This window comes from Gossypium hirsutum, chromosome D03 (genome assembly GCF_007990345.1).
Source record: "Gossypium hirsutum isolate 1008001.06 chromosome D03, Gossypium_hirsutum_v2.1, whole genome shotgun sequence".
Classification (NCBI taxonomy): Eukaryota; Viridiplantae; Streptophyta; class Magnoliopsida; order Malvales; family Malvaceae; genus Gossypium; species Gossypium hirsutum.
Window position 1 is genome coordinate 40262244 of NC_053439.1, and position 19126 is coordinate 40281369.

Genomic DNA, 19126 nt, shown 5'->3' on the forward strand with positions numbered 1-19126 from the left:
CACCCCAAAAATAGTAGAAGAGACACGGTCGTGTGGAGATCTCACACGCCCGTATGGCGACACATGCCCATGTGACCAGGCCATGTAGTACCAAAAATCATCGAAAATCCTAAATTCCCAATTACACAAGACTGTGTGGACCGCCTGTGTACGGCACACGCCCATGTGGCCACCCGTGTGGTTACGAAACCACACCAAAATAGGCTGCAAAATGTGCCTTTGATGTCGAAACAATCCCCAGCCCTCAATTACATAGAAACACGCCAAAAACATTCAAAATTTCAAGCAATTCCACAACAAACCACACTTCGACTGGTCAAATTCAAAACTTCACGAAATATGTTGAATTTCACAGAAACAAATCAGAAATTCGATAACGAAAAGGGAGAGTTTCCGAACACACACCTTAGACGCGATAGCAAACACCAAAATCATTTGATTCGCTCCTCCAAATCGATCCAAAAACCTCAATTAACATACAAATTAATGAAAACTTCAATTCAATAACAAAATAGAAAACGAAAGAGACATTATCAAAATCCCCAAAAGCAAAACCTACCTTATTCTCTTCTAATTTACCAAACATCCGAGATCAAAACTCCCTTGACAACCTACAACATAGATAAAATGAAAGAAGCAAAGAATCAAAAGAAACTGAATATTTTCTTTTTAGGAAGAAAGAAATTTGAAAAGTCACAGAGAACAAAATGGAGAAGAGGCGAAGAACGTGCAACACTCTTTTTTTTTCTTTTCTCAAAATAAAAATAAATTAAAATAGCTAAAACTAATAAATATTTTAGCAAATAAAAAAATAAATCTAAAATAAAATTACACCCATAAACACACACGAAGATTCAAACCCAAAACCTAGAGGAAAATTAACACACAACAAACCACTAGACTAGCAAGCCCATTCTGACATAAAACATAGCAACAAACCCAATTATTCGATCTAGCCACTGACCCTACCTACAAATCTCAAAACTTCCAACCCCAAATTCTGGGGTGTTACATTTCTAATAGTAAATGTTACAATAGTACTTATATGTGGATACAAAGTAAAATGAATGATAGTAAAATTATCAATTTTTGACAATTTAGTACAATTGAAACGTATGTTAAAATAAACCAAAAGTTTACTGATACAAATGCATTTACTACTTAGCATGACCAATTAGACTATCCTGGATAATATATGATGCGAAAATTAATTGAGAATTCATATGAACATTCATTAAAGAACTAGAAGATTTTTTAATTTAAAGAATTCTCATTTGTTATTTGTTCTCAATGACAATTGATCGTTAGAAACTCACTAGCTAAAGTTGAGATTTAATGTCTTGCATTTCTTAAATGAATATGGGCTCATTCATCCACCATGTGAATGGTTTTGATGTTATATGATTTTGGTAGATGCACCTACAAAATAATCACATATGTGTTATCAACTTGCAACCTGTCGTTCATAAGATTGTTTGTTTAAATAATTAATTTTAGATCATGCAATAAAGACAATTTATCTTGCTAATACTAATGAATTTATATCTCAGTATTTTATTGATTAAGTTTAAAAAACTTTTTTAAATGTTTTTTATTTATGCGCATAGTGGTTTAGAGAAATTATTGATTGAACACCTCTAATAAATATTTAAATTATTACTTATGAGAACTAAACTTCCTATTTCAACATGAGATTATGTTGGTTTACATGTTGTACGCATCAAGCCAATAAGTTATAAATACTCCCCATTACAACTGGTTTTTTATCAAGAGTTAAATATTTCTCATCTTTGAATTTTTGTATGTGTGTATGTGTTCCAATTGCTCCACCACAACGTACAAAGATGAGTGAATCCTCAAAGAAAGTTGGGAATATATATTAATTACAAGTCTCTTTGTATTATTAGATGTTTTGAATGCACTGGAGATTCAATTAAGACATGATTTGTGATTACAATTTTGATTTGATGGTTTTCTCGACATTAGGGGGAGAAAATAATAACTTGTAATGAGTTAGGAGGAGAGTAATTTGAACCAGAAATTCAACAAAGATAACTCGTTACAAGTTAACTGTCAGATGTATTTACAAACTTAATAAGAATAACCAAGTTAATATTTTAATTTGAATCGAAGTCCCAGTAGGATAATCAGTTAGAATAAATAATAGATTGATCAGTTCCAAAGATGAAAGTTCTTCTAGATGGCCATATAGTGGATGCGGTTGCTCCAGAAGAGACCCGAGACATAACTAATAAGTAAAACTCCAAAAGAGATTCAGGTACCTAAAACTAAATTTTAAAATAATGAAAATAAGAGATCTCGATAAGTTATGTCAATTCGAGAAAATGTGGAACCGAATAATAAAAGTGGTCGACAATGATTTTGCATGCAATATTATTATTGAAATAATTAAACAAAAGGAGGATCTTGAAAAAATCTCTTGAGAAATATAAATATGGAATAAATTGATCAAAATAGAAAGACGCAACTCAAGTACAATTAAATTCGTAGAGTTTTTGGATCAGTAGTCCAAATATCTAAAGGTATAAAGCTAGTAATGGTGCAAATGAAGTAGTTTTGCAAAAGTAGAATAAAAATATGAAGTTTTTCTCTAAGTTCTGGCATTGATTATGAAAAGATATAATATTCTTTTGTGGTGGATGCAATAACCTTTAGATATATTATTTTGACAATTCATAAAAGATTTAACTTGTGTCTAATGGTTGTTGTTACAACCTTTTATGTACCACTATATAGTAAAGTTTATATTAAAATCCTTGAAGGGTTTAGGATACTAGAAACATATTGAAATTCTCGAGAAATTGTTCATTTATATGAATTGAAATTATTTGAAGAAGGATTTTAAAATGATCTAAAATACCTATTTGTGTTTTTATAGAAGAATCATGATTAAAGTTTGCTATGATTATTGTTGAAACTCCTTAAGAGATCAAAATATATTTCCCCAAAATTTTCCCTCACTCACTACTTTCAAAAGAATGATGATATAAATACTTAGCAAATACATTGAAATAGTCATTTGAAAGACTAGTGTATATTCAAGATTGAATATGTAGAATATTAGAAAGTATGTAATGTTTTCATGATGGGGAATAAATACGCACTGTACTCTTTTTTCCTCAACCAAGGTTTTGTCCCATTGGGTTTTCCTGGTAAGGTTTTTAATGAGGCAGCATATTATGTGTAGTATAGATATATGTACTCTTTTTCCTTTATTAAGAATTTTTTTTCCCACAGGATTTTTATCTTAGTAAGATTTTAATGATGCATATTATCTACCAATGGACATCCAATGGGCAGTGTTATGAATATCTTATGAAGTGGATGTCCATAAAGATCAAGATAAGTTTTGATATACTTTAAATTCTAATAGTCATTAGGAGTAGATCTCTATTTCATTTGTACTTCTTATGCCAATAAATAGAGACTTTGGAGAAGCTTTGTAAATATCCCTATTGATCAATAAAATACAATCTTTATTGCTTCCCATATTTTCTTTGTTCTTTACTCTTTGTCTATTTATTTTATAACAATTTTGATACTCTGAACATTTTTATTAACAATAATTCGAACAGTTTTTTAAATCTTTAAAATAATTAAAATTTATAAAATAATTAATAAAAATTCTAAAAATATTATAAAAATATACAAATTATAAACAATTTCCAAAATAATTAAAAAATAATTAAAAATATAAAAATATTATTAAACGATACATTCATGAGAATAAAAACACATTATTATTCATGTGAACAGATTGTTCTTAAATCAAAGTAAACTATACAAATAGTCACCAAACTATGCCCAGGTTCCTAGTTTGGTTACTCAACTTTAAATTTTTTTTATTTTAGGCACTAATATTTGAATTTGTTCCTGTTTTGTTCACCCACAATTAAATTGATAACATAAAATCTTCTAATTGGTATGATAACATATTTAGTCCTTAATACTTACATATTCTATCAATTTGATCCTAATTCTAAATAATTCAACAAATTTAATCCTTCACATTTACAAATTCTATCAATTTGATCCTCAAACTTACTAACCAAAGCTTTTAGCTTTTAAAATAGAGGCATTACACATCTATTAATTATTTTATTTGTGATTGAAATTATTTAATTTGGTACATAACCCTTTTTGTTTATATTTTTAAGAAGTTAGTGTTAAAAATTAACTAAACACTAACTATAATAGGAAATACAAAATTTTAAAATATAATAAAATTATATAAATAATATAATATTTGTAAAAAAATATTTTTTCACTTTGACTAGCATAATTTTTAGTTTTTAATTAATTTAGTAAATGGCTTGACACTAAATCAAATTATTAGTGATATGTATTAGTTTAAAAATTAAAAATAAATGGAACACATAATAATCTCTTAATCAGTTTATAAAATTAAAAAAAACCATTATCAATGTAACAAAAGGAATTTGAGTTAATTCTTTTACAATGTTTTCTTATGAAAAATTAAATGTTCATTATTTTTCTTATATAATTATTTTTTGAACAAAAATAAGAATTTTTCAAAACCATATTTTTTTAACTTTGGAGCTGATTCCCAATTTCAAGGACCAACTTCGAGGACTATTTCTATATACCTTGAAGGAAATATCATACTGTTAACAAGAAGAGTAAATCTAAAGTGTTGCTTTTAAGGTTTTTCTATTTTCTTTAGTCAAAATTTTATCAATTAAAGGGTTATAAAATATTATATTTACAAGAAAAATAATGAAAAGAAAAAGAAAACAAAGTAAAGTTTCAATATAAACTCATTGGTATCAGGAATTGGCTCAAAAAATATCACTTTAGTTGAGAGAATTTTTTTTGGGGGGGGGTTTATAAATTTATAGATGTGGAATGTTTTTGTTTTGAAAGCTGAAAGCTTTAGTTAGGAAGTCTAGGGATCAAATTAATAGAAATTGTAAATGTGAAGGTTAAATTTAATGAATTATTTAAAATTAGGATCAAATTGATAAAATATGTAAGTTTTAAGGACTAAATGTGTTATTATATCAGTTAGAAAAAGATTTTTGTTATCAATTAAACTACAGGGTACCAAAACAAGAACAAATTCAAACATAATTAGGTTGACCATTTGTATAGTTTATCCTTAAATCAAATAACAATGTGTTTATAACACCCATATTCTCAATTATATATAAAAGAAAAAAAACATTTAATCAAATAACATTGTGTTGACTCTTTTTTTTTTAAACGTTTTTATCAAGGTTTTTGTAATCGAATCGGTGGTTGAATTAATTAGGTCATCTGTTCGTAGGTTTGATTGATTCATACGGTTCAATTAAATAAATCATTAAAAAAATTAGTCTAATTGTCGGTTCAACAAATTTTTCGCTAGGTTAAATCGTTTCGTTCCGATTCGCAAGTCAATCATACCAATACCTCTCTCAAGACCAATGCTTCAGCTCCCAGTCCGAGCGAGCAGTCTGGTCACTAGAGTGTTTGCAAGAAATTGAGTGGAGATGTTTACAAGTGCTATTATAATGCAGAATGGAATTCAGGGAAAACTGTTGCCATTATCAATCCAACTATAAGAAAAACTCAGTACAAGGTTGAAGGTTATACATCTAAACTTTTAAAATCACTACTTTCTGCTTTAGTTAGCTGATGTTCATGTTTGAAACTTTAAGTTTGCTTCTTCTACTAAATCGATTGATTTGTTGTTTTCTTTGTGTTGTTATATAGTTATGAAATCTACAGCGTGGATAGAGTTGTAAATAGCCTTAAACCAATGCCAAATAATTGAATTATGGGTCTCAGACCAAATTTAATAGCTAGTTTGCATTTCCCTTGGTAAAATGACTATAAGAGAAAATTTGAGAATTAGCAGTTAATAGATCACTTTGAATAAATAGAAATGGGTTATGATATAGAAAATGTTATGAATATTTTATCATTAAGTAGATGGTTAAGATTTTAATAGTCATTAAAAGAAGAGTTTTATATTATGTATACTTCTATATCTGTTTAATATAAACATTGGAGAAGTTTTGTAAACATTTCGATTAATCAATAAAAATCAAACTTCTTTCAAATTGTTTCTTCTATTTCTTTTGTTCTTTGTTCTCTTTATTATTTATTTTATAACACGAAATTAGCGCATACTCTAACCAAAAAAAAATTTAGAGAAATTTATCGAAAACCATTGTTGCAAAACAAAGAATTCCTTTTCATCTCCCTTACCATTAGCCATTTGTTTATGAAAAAAAATCATGTCATGCCTAATATGAAAGCTATTACCACTTTTATAAAGGATCCGAACCTGCAATCTCTATTAAACATCCACGCCTTCAACCGCTCAACCATCAGAAGAGTGTTGCTGGTTTGTTTTTCAAGAATTTATAAAGCCATCAGCCCCAAAAAGAAAAAAAGAGACAACGATCAAATTTGGTTTTTTAATTTGGATTTATCAAGTAAAATATAGATTGGTAAGGAGCTTCAACGTTTATTTATTTATTTTTTTAAATTGAGGTCTGTTATTATTATTATTATTATTATTATTATTATTATTATTATTATTTGTTTTAAATTTGATCAAATTATTAAGTATTGATGGATTCATAAGGTTTATTAATGAACCTTTGTAGTTTATTATTTTCAAATGATTTTCTAATCTCTTATAATATTTGAAAAAATAATAATATGGTACAGTAATATTCTTTTAATATTTTAAAAGCACGAATTTTGGTAGAAATATATTAACATCGTGCTACTTTATATTTGAGTACATATGGTAATTTTTGTTTAGATTATCTAAAAAACTCTTGATATTTTAAATATATATTTTTTGTTATCTTAGAGATAAGTTTTTTGTGATATTGGTTGTCTTTAAATAAATAATATATTAGAACATTTAGAAGTCCACCCTACTAGATCTGTGACATTCATCAAAGTTAATGCAAGTACTAAAAATAATTTAAAAGATATAATTATGGATTCAATAAGTTGCATAATAATAAATAAGAGAACAATGAGAGTTCTCGAGATAACCTTTCAAAAGATAGAGATAATTTATATTATCAATGTAATATGAAAGATCATTAGTTACATACATGTCGTATGCCAAATATTTTGTATATCTGTCATATGCTCAAATATTTTGTTCAAAATTTATTAATTTTCTTTGAGGAAGAAAATATGTCTCATTAACAATGTAACAATGAATACTATCCTTACAGGTAGAAAACAAACCAATATTAATGCAATATTTGGTAGTACAAAATTAATTGAAACCTCTAAAAGAGCTAATTGTTTGGTAGTACAAAATTAGTTGAAAGCTCCAAAAGAGCTAATATAGCAATATCTGAATGAACAAAATTAGTGATGGTAGAGGCATTCATTGTAATGGATCTCATATTGAGATTGTGAATGAGGGAAAAATTATATTTGGTATAAACACTCTTGCTATGAATATCTACTTTTTTTTATTTTGAAAAGGATAGAGAAAGATTTGATTACTGAATGCACGATACTTTTGTTTAAAGACTTGATTGATTGTTCAATTAGTTGTGATTATCTCCGTCGTCTTCCTTCACCATCATTCCCATGAAGGGTTGAACGTTGAATATTTAACTATGAAAGGTCCACTTGATTTTGGATTAATTTAAAAAAAAAAGATATAACCATCAGAATATTATAAATTTATCTTAAGCCTGTTATGATTGGATGCACCTAAAGTTGCAATATTTTAAATCCGTAGTGACTATAACCCTATTGTATTTAAGATTAGTTCTCAATTACATGGGAATAATATTACTAATAGGAACTTATTAGAGAAAATTTTTAATTTTTTCACGCTTTAAATGTGCTCCTGTAGTAGCAACACTATGAAAACAGTTTTAAGATATATTATGAATTAATATCATGTTTGGTCATGGATGAAAACAGTTTTAAGATATATTATGAATTAATATCATGTTTGGTCATGGTTGAATTAAACAATGAGCTATTAAATAAAAACCATAAAACCCATTGTATAAGACCTGCTCCATTCTCTGAAGTGAATGTAACAATATATAAAGACGTAATCTTTAACATAGACGTAATGAATGACTTTATAATAATTGTAAAAAAGATGGTTATAATAATTTTTCTCACCACCAGAAATGGAAAAATGAAGATAATGTAAAGACTGATGATAAGTAGGGATGAGCAAAATTCGATTCAATTCAAAAAAATCAAAGTTCGAGTTAATCGAATCGAGTTATTCGAGTCAACTCGAATATGTAATTCGAGTTTTGAGTTCAAATCGGATTGAATTTTACAATTTGAATAACTCAAGTAATTCGAATAAAAAATTGGTGTAAATACCCCTTTGGTCCCTATCAATTTTGAAAATGAACAAATTGGTCTTTCTCTCAACAAAAATTACAAATAATTTGAAAATAATTTTCAAAAATTCAAAATATTTATAAAAATTAAAAAAATTATATTTTTAAAAAATATATAATATATTTTTTAAAAATTCTAAAGAATATATAAAGAAAGTTAAAATTTTAAAAATTTTCTAAAATAATAATTTTGGGACATAAATAAGTTAATTAATGATTCAAGTTTACCAAACTAAAGGGGTTTTTTTTTTTTGCTTTGAAATTTTTTTCAAATATATATGGTTTCAAATTTATGTGTTGTAACATGGAATTAGTTATACTATAACATGATTTTAATTTGACATGTTTAATTTTTTTATTTAACTCAAACAATTCCACTCGATACGATTTAGCTTAAATTTCATTTCACTCGACTCAATTCAAAAAAATTTCAAATCGATTTAGGATGATGAAATAGGACTCGTCAACTCAATTAACCCAAAAAAATTTTCACTCGATTTGATTGAACGTTCACCCTAACGATAAGATTAATGTTAAGTGCATTTATGGTATAATCATGCACTTTGTTTAATTTTGCACATATATCTATGCAAAGGAAATATTCATTTGAGCACATTTTGAAAATTGATAAATTCTACTTGCAACAAATGCATGTGGCTTAGGCTTTTACTTTATTGTATTGAGTTTGGATGCTTCAAATATGGCATCTATAACTATTTCTGGACTTATTGATTTGGTGTTTTCTTGATACAATGCTAGTATTTGTTTCTTTGGTCACATGTGATGGTAAACCAAAAATTTACATTAGTATTGTTGAATCATGTGCTTAGTAAACTTGATGTTTACTACTCCAAATGTATTAATTAAGTTGGCATAATCGGTTAGACCATCCCAATCAATAATGATGCTACAAGATGAGAATTTACATCAATATTTACAAAGAACCTGAAGATTATTCATTTTTAAAGATTTCTCAAGTGCTTTTTGTTTTCAAAGAAGATGATTTATTAAAACCTCAATAGCAAAAGTTGAGATTAAACCTCTTGTATTTCTAAAAATATATAAGCCCATGTATCCAACAAATGGATGTTTTGATATAATTTTGATAAATGAATCTACAAGGTAATCACATGTGATTTAGTAAATCACAACCTGCCATTTGTAAGGTACTTATTTAATGATTTGTTTAAGAACAAAACTTTCAAATTATGCAATCAAGACAATTCTTGCTAATGTTGGTAAGTTTATTTCTCAAGCTTTAAAATATTACTATATGATAGATTGTTAGTGCGAATAACTATCGCAAAGTTTATTGCTTATATGTATAAAGTGATTTAGTAGAATTATTGATTAAATGCCTTCAATTATTAGCTAAACCATTACTTTTGAGAACAAAAATTTGTGTATATATGTATAAGGATATGATATTTTATATGAATAGGCACTTGTACGCATCATCCCAATAAGATTTGATAAATTGTAACACCTTATACCCGACCAGATCATCAGGTTTGAGTTACAAGGTGTCACATTCATTGCCAAATCAATTTCGACCAATTAGTAGTTCAATTTATAACATAAACATCCCAATATAAGTTAAACAGGTATATAAAACGTTTTGTATTCATTTCTATGTCTTATACGAGCTTATAAAGGCTCTATTGCTAACCCGAGATTGAATTAGGACTAAACTATAATATTTTCAATATTTTAGGTTAATGACGCGACATCAAGGGGTTCCTTGTCGTGACACAACATACTGACTAGGTCGTGTCTTAAGGACCCATGCTCAATGTTGCATCGTGGCATAGTAGCCTGATCTAGTTGCGACGACATACGCTCGAAGCCGTGACGTGACAAACTGTTTTTGCAAAATGGTAATGAACATCAGCTTGCAATTTCAATCAACCATTACATACATTCATCTCATAAATTCAAGCAACATTTGCAATCCTCAAACTTCAATTCATAAGCTACAAATTCATTATTCAATAATGTATCACAACCATATCACCTATAGGTTAATTATCTAGTTTAATTCATTCAAAATCTTAAACATTCATACCTATTCACCATAATCATTGGAAATTGCAGCATCTAACAAAATTCAACCATAAATTGAAATCATACATATGTTACGTTCAATTGGCCAACTTTACACATCAAGGTTCTATTTCAAAAGTGCATATAGACATAATCTTATACCAAAATTTACTCAACCTAGGTACCAGCCATACTAAAAAAAAGGGGATTTATACAAACTTTGCTGAGTTAGGGATTGCTTCTAGAATGCTAGATCAACTACTCGAACTATCGAGAATCTACTATACCTGCGCACAAAAGAAAAACAAACCGTATGTTGAGCAAATATGCTCAGTGTGTTGGATTTGGTGCCCTATGGGTAGTATTTTCGTCAATATATACTTGTAATTTTTTCAAATAGATTGGTTAATAAAAAAATCATTGATTACATTAATATACTTTGTATAATTGTCCTCACATGGTTTTTGCACGCAAAGCAAAATGGAAGCAAATGTTGCTCATTGGTTGCCTAAATGTTTAACTAATACTAAGCGGTATTATGTGGTCAGATTGTAGTACGGATAGACAGTTTCTATTAATAGATGAACCTAAACATGTCCTTAGTCTAAACAGAAATGAGAAAACTGATTAAAAGACTAATATGTCATCTATCAAGACCAATTCAGGTGATGCCTTGTCTTGGGCATCGGAGTGGATGACTCACAGAAGATAGAGACATAGATTTGACTGACTGAAGTGATAATACATCGGACAGGACCCAAGCAAAATAGATATTAAATCCGTTTATGGATCTAGTCACTTGTGATGTTCATAGTGTGGCATACCTAAATCCTGAGTGGATGTCAAATTATGTATGCGTGACTCGTACACTGTGATGTAAGTAAAAGCCTGAGTTCAAATAGATAAAGAACTGAAAGCTGGTGCGTTGGGTGTACGAGTTCTGTAGTATGTAGCGTCATTCACATTAGTGGAATTCACAGCCTAAAACATGGGTAAATGATATCCTCTCATTGGCATTATATGGTTGATGAAAAGTAAACGTGGCCATGGGTCGTTCGTCTTTGTGATGGATGACTTGATCACTATTTGATAGTGATTGACTTTTTATGAAGGAATATGTAATGGTTATCATGAGATAAAATAGGATCATATTGGGAGAACGAATACTATCCCAAAGAGATCAAGGATATCCTATGAGGGTAACACACTTATGACAATGTCATTGGATGAGCACTGAGTAGTTGCTTTTGCAATGGTATGTCGTTGGGAAGAGCTCAGTCACGATATTATAGTAGAATGTCTTTGTGACTAAATGAGTTTCGAATTAATAGGCGAAAAGCTGAAACTTAATTATAAATCATTAGAGCCTCAACTACATATGTCCAATCGGTCTCTCCACTAGCTCATTGAAACTATAAATGAATTGTGTGTTTGACTAGAAATGAACAGAATGAATAGGAAAAGAGAAATGTAAAACATTTAGGAATGATTATGGTTTTCTCTTAAATGGAGAAATGGAATCATTTAGAAATTAATGTAGCTTTCTCTAACACCCCAAACTCAGCCCAGACGTTATGACCGGATCTAGCGATGTCACATGATAGGGTGTTTGAAAACTGTGTCGTCGCGTTAAAATCATTTTCATTGAATTCCTTATCTTAATATCTTATTAGTTCCAAAATTGTGTTTCTCATTTAATCGATAGTTTCAAAACGTTATTCATTTACTACTACTAGCAGTTGTAATCCATAAGGTAAAGATAATTAAAACCCAAAACCAAAGTCCGAAAGTCCAATTACAACCCAAAAACGTAGCCAGCAAAAATAGAATAAAAATAAAACCAATTATCGTAAATATGGGTTAAAAACCATGAAAGTCCAAAATCGTGGTCACCGCCGAGTCCTCCGCCACACCGATCCGTCTAGATCTAGGGATTACCTTTGCACATCTAAACAAAAGAGGTGAGTTTATGAAAACTCAGTGTGTAATCCCACAGAAAAAAAAACAATTACAAATAACAGTGCACAATTAAAGCAGTCCTGGGACTAAGCCCTTTTTCAATATCAGTAACAGTTTGGGCCTTAGCCCATCTCAGTACAGTATCAAATATGCAGTAGGGCCTTACCCCATCATAGTATCAGTAGAAGTCATGCAGTATTCAGTAACAAATTCCTACCCAACCAGCCTTTACACATCATCTCCGTCCAACCCTACACTCCATGTAGGGATCAAATCAACCTACTCATCCTTACACTCTAGGTAGTACCGAATGCGGAACAAAATAGTAATTTGCAGCTAAGTTGCTAGTATGTTAGGCTTAAGAGCCTCTCAATACACTTTCTCCAAATATAATCAACCCAACCCCATGCAATGCAACATACAAGTCATGACATGCTATCTCAAGACATCAGTACCTATAACCAGTTTAGTATACAAGCATACTATCATCATGCTCAACACATATAAAAATCAAACTGTCAGTTCATACAATTAGGGGTCTAAGTGATGCTTACCGACCCTACAGTAGATTCACAGTCGACTTGGGCGACCTGTGTAACCTTAGCAATCAATTTAGTGAAAATGGGCTCGCACGCCCATGTGGTCTGCCCGTGTGGGCCCATGCGTTCGTATGGCCCACTCGGCCCAAGTTAGCCTTGGTCGCGTAGTCCATTTTTAATGTAACTCGTGCTAGCTAAATATTCATATATATTTTCACTATTTAGTTATATGTTCCTTCAAAGCTGTCTACTTGAGTCCCTGTTACTAAATTATTTATATCTTGAGCTAAAAAATTTCAAATTAAGATTTGCTTGATGTTTTCAAAACTAGACTCAAATACCTTTCTACCATAAAATTTTTAGAATTTTTGGTTTATCCAATAAGTACAGTAAAATCTTCAAACTTACCCATGTTCTGCTGTCTGACAGCTTCGACCTTTCTTTGCTAAAAGTTAAGTATCTCTTAGTAAAAAATTTGGATGATGTTTCCATTTGTTTCTACTCAAAATAGACTCATTAATAATTTAAAAATGTAAATTTTAACCCCTAACTATCTGTTTCCAATTTTTGATGATTTTCCAAAGTTAGAACAGGGGAACCCGAATTTATTCTGACCTTGTCTCACAAAACTTATTATATCTCACGGTTTACAATTCCATTACTTACATCATTTCTTCTATGAGAAACTACACTCAATAAGCTTTAATTCCATATTTTATTAATTCTCTAATTCAATTTCCACAATTTATGGTAATTTTTCAAGCTTAGCCTACTGCTGCTATCCAAACAGCAAGCAATTTCGGCTTTTCGCAAAATCTCATTTTCTACGTTTCGGGTACACACCAGGTTTTGCTTGATGCTAAAACAGTCTCCGATCACTCCAAAGCCTACAATTGAGCAAATAAAACTAATTTAATCTCTCATGACGTGATCCCAAATCGAACTCGTATCGAGGTTTTAACTCATAAGCAGCTAAACCTTACCTTCAACTGATGAATAGTAATTCCCACACAAACTAAGACTCCGATTGGTGATTACGAGCCCTTGAGTCCTTCCCCAATTGGCATAAACAAAACACTTCAAAAGAAAGTTAATAAATGGAGACAAATCACTTATCTAAAACTTACCGAACAATCACAGACAAACGTGGAGCGACACAAGGCAGAGTGGGAAATGAAAAATCAAGAAAATGAAGGGTGAAAGAGAGCAGAAATTCGACAGCAATGAAGAGAAAAACGGCAAGAGAGTGGAGGGATTTTGGGGAAAGTAAAAAAAAAAGATGAATAGAATATTTGATAACCACTCCAATCCCTTATTTCTCTCCATCAAACTCCTCACTAAATCCACTACTCAGAATTTTAGTCCATCTCAAACTCTCCTGGACGCATGAGCAAAAATAATGTCGACGCCAAGATTCGAACACATGACCTTCTCCACACCAACACTCCACTTATCCACTAGACCAGCAGACCCATTCTATTAATTATTTGTCAATTTTTACTTAAAAGCCTACTGACCAAAGATAGGGCTTATTTATAAAAATACCAAAATTTGCCCAAGTCCTGGCTTGAACTTGGGACCTTCCAAACACACCCAAAACACATAACCACTAAAGCAGACAGATATTTTGTGTCACACATTCACAATACCCAAAATTAAAATTTTGGACCGTTACAGTTTCTAAAAATGGAAATGGAAATAAAAATGAAAATGATCCATTTGCAATCCTATATGAATTACTTACAAAATGATCGAAAGAATGAGTTTATATTTTTGGACTATTTTGAAGCTCAAAAATTACAATAAATGATTCAGTCATAGTGACTATGTTGAGTTGCGAAATATTGAACATATTTTTCTCAAAATTTTACCAAGGGCAAAATCGTCAAATGTTTACAAAGGATAAAATCATCAAAATTTTGTTGAGGGTAAAATAGGATGAGAAAATTTTATATATATAAACATTCAAGTTTATTTTGAGAAATTTTAAAATTGAATCGGGTTGGATCACATTACAGAGTACAAGATCAAAAAGGTCTAGAAAATACTCGTAATTGAACCTGATATGAGAGAGGCCTTAAAACCCCTCATGGACATGAAAAGAGCGGCAACCCTAGTAGTAATAATAGGGTGTGTTGTCCACCCAAGTCCTATTCTAAGTAGGATGTTTTTCTATTTGAAAAAAAAAACCATTACAACTCAACAATGGTGCTACCTTCTCTTCCTATAAATAGATGTCACAGGTAGAGCTACAAACATAACTTTGAGAGATTATTATTTTGTTGAAAAATAGTGAGAATTTATTCTCAACTATTATATTTTTTTTTTCTGGAATAACAATTCTATTAGTTTTTATTAAGAATAAAGAATTTTCGTTTTTAGCCCAAAAGGAGAGAAAACTTTTTTCTAGTTCTGTGTTTCGATTCAATTGGTTCGAGCTCACACTCGAAACAGTTCGTGGTACGAGAATAGCAGATAAGATCATTTGATTGAAAGTCGGGAACAACAAAATTCTGCTAAGCTAAAAATACGGGTATGAATTCGGTTAAGGTTTATTACTATAAATATCACAAACCGGGTCGATTTTTAAAATTTTAATTTTTCGCTGTGCAAGAAAACCATTTTTAGACCAGGATTTTTTCAACATAATGGTATTTCCATTATTCAAGCCAAAACACAAATTTAAAGCATATGTATACATTCAATTCTACTTCACATTATAGTCAATGCACCTAAAACTTTATGCCAACAATTTCCAATACAACATAATATACATGTAATCAATTTAATTACACCAACTCTCTACATATGCATACCAAATTTCCAATTTCCATTCATTTAACATATTTTCAATTCAATCCATATTATCACCTATGAGTACTTGTACTTGTTTATTTACCATTATCAATATCTACATACATATAATCAAATTCATATTTTCCTTTCAACCGATTCTAAGCCTATTGACTCTTTCATACTCATTCGGCTCGCATGGCTCGTTTTCAATTCATTTCGCATACTGTAGCATATTGTATTCCAATTTCATTTACTATTTCACATATCATTTAATCAATTCATATGTTTATAACCCTATTAACCAGGCAAGACTCGAAATAAATACGCGAATCTGTCACCCCGGGTTGTGCGGCAACGATAACGTTATACATGTACATACTACCACCCCGGATTGCCTGACAATGATGGTTTTCTCAATCAGATTTATCTATCACCCCAGGTTGCCCAATAGCTATGACTCTATGTGTACAATCTACCACCCCGGGTTGCCCGGCAATGATGGTTTTCAATTGTTATCCTGACCCTATGGCATGCCAACAATATCCAACTCGGTCCAAACAGTTAATATGGTAACCAATTTCTAGTTCATTATAAATACAGTTCAATTCACATTCTTCCATTCTCAATTTATCATCAAATCATCATTTTATCATATAAGACAGCATTCTACAACTCAATTTCATATCAATTAACACATATAAATTAAATCATACTATTTTCCACTATGTTCAATTTAGTCCTATCTCTATTAAATCTTACTCATAACAATTCAGCTGAAATAACCATCGATAACAGACCTCAACACCATGTAATTAGACCTGATCATGGGTTGGGCCACCAAGCCCAGCTTGAAGGCCCACCCAAAAAGTGGGAGGGTTTGGGCAAAAGTATAATCCCAAAAAATGGGCTTAGAAAAAAGTAAGGCCTGTTTTCTAAACGGTCTGAGTTTCAGGTAAGCTTTTTTTGGCCTAGGCTCGGCCGGCACAATTTTGCAAAAAAAAAAACCCAATGCTGTTTTTTACTATTTTGCCACTACTTTTTCATTGTTTTGCTATCATTTCGCTATTATATTGCTACTATTTTGTTGTTATTGTTTGGATATTGTATAACTCTTGTTTTATTATTATTGCTACTATTTTAAAGGTATTTTCTTGCTAAGTTGCATCTATCTTAATGCTATTTAAGTATTTTTTTAATTTTTTTCCATTTGTTGGAAAATATTTATTTTAATGTTTTTAGTGTATTTCATGTATGATACTTTTTAAATTTATTTTTATATAAAAATAATATAAAAATATTTAATATAAGTGGGCTGGGCTAGGCTTGGGTTTTAGCATTTTTATCTAGGCTGGGATTGGGCAAAATTTTAAACCTATTTTTCGGGTTAGGTTGTGCTCAGGCCTCAAAAATAGGCCTAAATTTTTCACTTCGTCCAGCTCAACCCATGATCAGCTCTACATATAATTCAAAATGACATGAACATGCAAAAAACAAATGGTTCCTAAATCATAGAAATACAAATCAGTTTTTCAAATTACTCATCGACAACTTTCGGTTTTCCTTTCCCTCTCGATGGTTTCGTGTCAATGTTAGCGAAATACGATCATAAATATATAATACTATCAAATTAAGTTCAAATTAAAATTAATTACAAAATGAACCATATTTTTTAATTTATTCAAGTTAGTTCCTCAACTCGGGACAAACATAACTTTCAATTTGGTTATTTAGATTGAAACCCAATTTCACTATTACTTAGTAGGGACCTCTTATTTCCTATTCTTACTAAAATTTCATTATATTTTTACATTTTATTCAATTCAGTCCCTAATGTACGAAACTAACAATTAAGCTTTACAATTTAGTCTTTTTTCTTAATTTAAGCTTAATTTCTAATATTTCACACCAATTTAATTCAATTCTCAACAATGAAAACTTTCACTACTTTAAAAATTTTCCAAATTAAAACTCTAGAAGAGATTCATGTACCTGAAATTAAAGATGGAAATAACGAAAATAAATAGATCCTAATAAGTTATGTTAATACAAGAAATTATGGAACCGTAAGAATGAAAATTTGTCGATAACGATTTTGTGCAATTTTATTATTGAAATTGTAGCACTCCACACCCGACCCAATCGTTGAATCCGAGAGGTGAGATGCTATATTCATCGTCGAAGAAACTATGATTCCATTTAAATATTTTATAGACAAGTTATACAAGTAATTAGATTCCCAAAACTTAATTAAAATACATTATCTATTCAAATCTGGGTTATAAGCGAACTTACAAAAGCTCTTATAAAACACTAGGGAAAATTTGGGGACTAAAATATAAAATTTTAAAAATACAAGAGTAGTGTCGCGATCATGAAGGTGACATGTAGTGACACTGAAGGCAGAAGCATTGTGTCGCGACTTCAACTAAGGTGATTCGCAACCTTGAAGGCAGGAAGCTGCCATTGCAACTTCAGCAGGGGAACGTCACAACCTTAAGGACAAAGGATTCGATGTTGTGACCTCAGCAAGAAGAAACACAACTATGAAAACAGAAGCTCAATGTTGTGACGAAAATAATATAAGAAAATGAGGTTCCCAAAGAAATTTGTTGAGAATTATAGACTTAGAATAGATTGGCTAAAATAAAAAGACGCAATGAAAATAGAATTAAATTTGGGAAGTTTTAGACTAGTCGTCCAAAAATCTAAAGGTATAAAGCTAGTGAGGATACAAATGTGTAGTTCTACAAAAATAGAATAAGAAAAATAAAGTTTTTCGATAAGACGTTCAAGCAACAAACCTCGATTAATCAGTGCAGGATTGGCATGTGCAAGTGCAGGGTTAGCACCAGCAATCCACTGAAACGCTCCTACCATGGCTTCCCTTATAGGGCCTACACCCTCATCAGGTATGTTCACTCTACGCGGCGGCACAGGAGGTGCAGTGGATGTGCCATCCTCTTGAGCTCTAGCTCTCACGTTAACATGTCTAGGAGGCATATCTAATAATCTAGCATACACACAAATAAATAAACGGTGTGAGTGGCTGGAATGATCCAAGTCTCGTTCTTGCAAGTAAAATTTAAAATTAAAGGTAATGGGTTCTCATTCCTACCCCCACATGCATCACAAACAGAGATATCTCATGCTATTCAAGCAACCAAAATAATTTAATCACTTAGGTTTCCAAGATTCATGGGTTGCGAAACCCCAAACAACACATCAACAATAATCACCTAGGTCTGATAGTTATTGAACCTAAGCTCTGATACCGCCAAATGTAACACCCTATACCCGACTTGGTCGCCAAGCCCAAATACGAGATGTCACACCACCATCTCGTCTCATGTACATCAAGTAGGAAAACAGATCCAAGCAAATCGATCTATTTTTGTTAACCCGTATAAG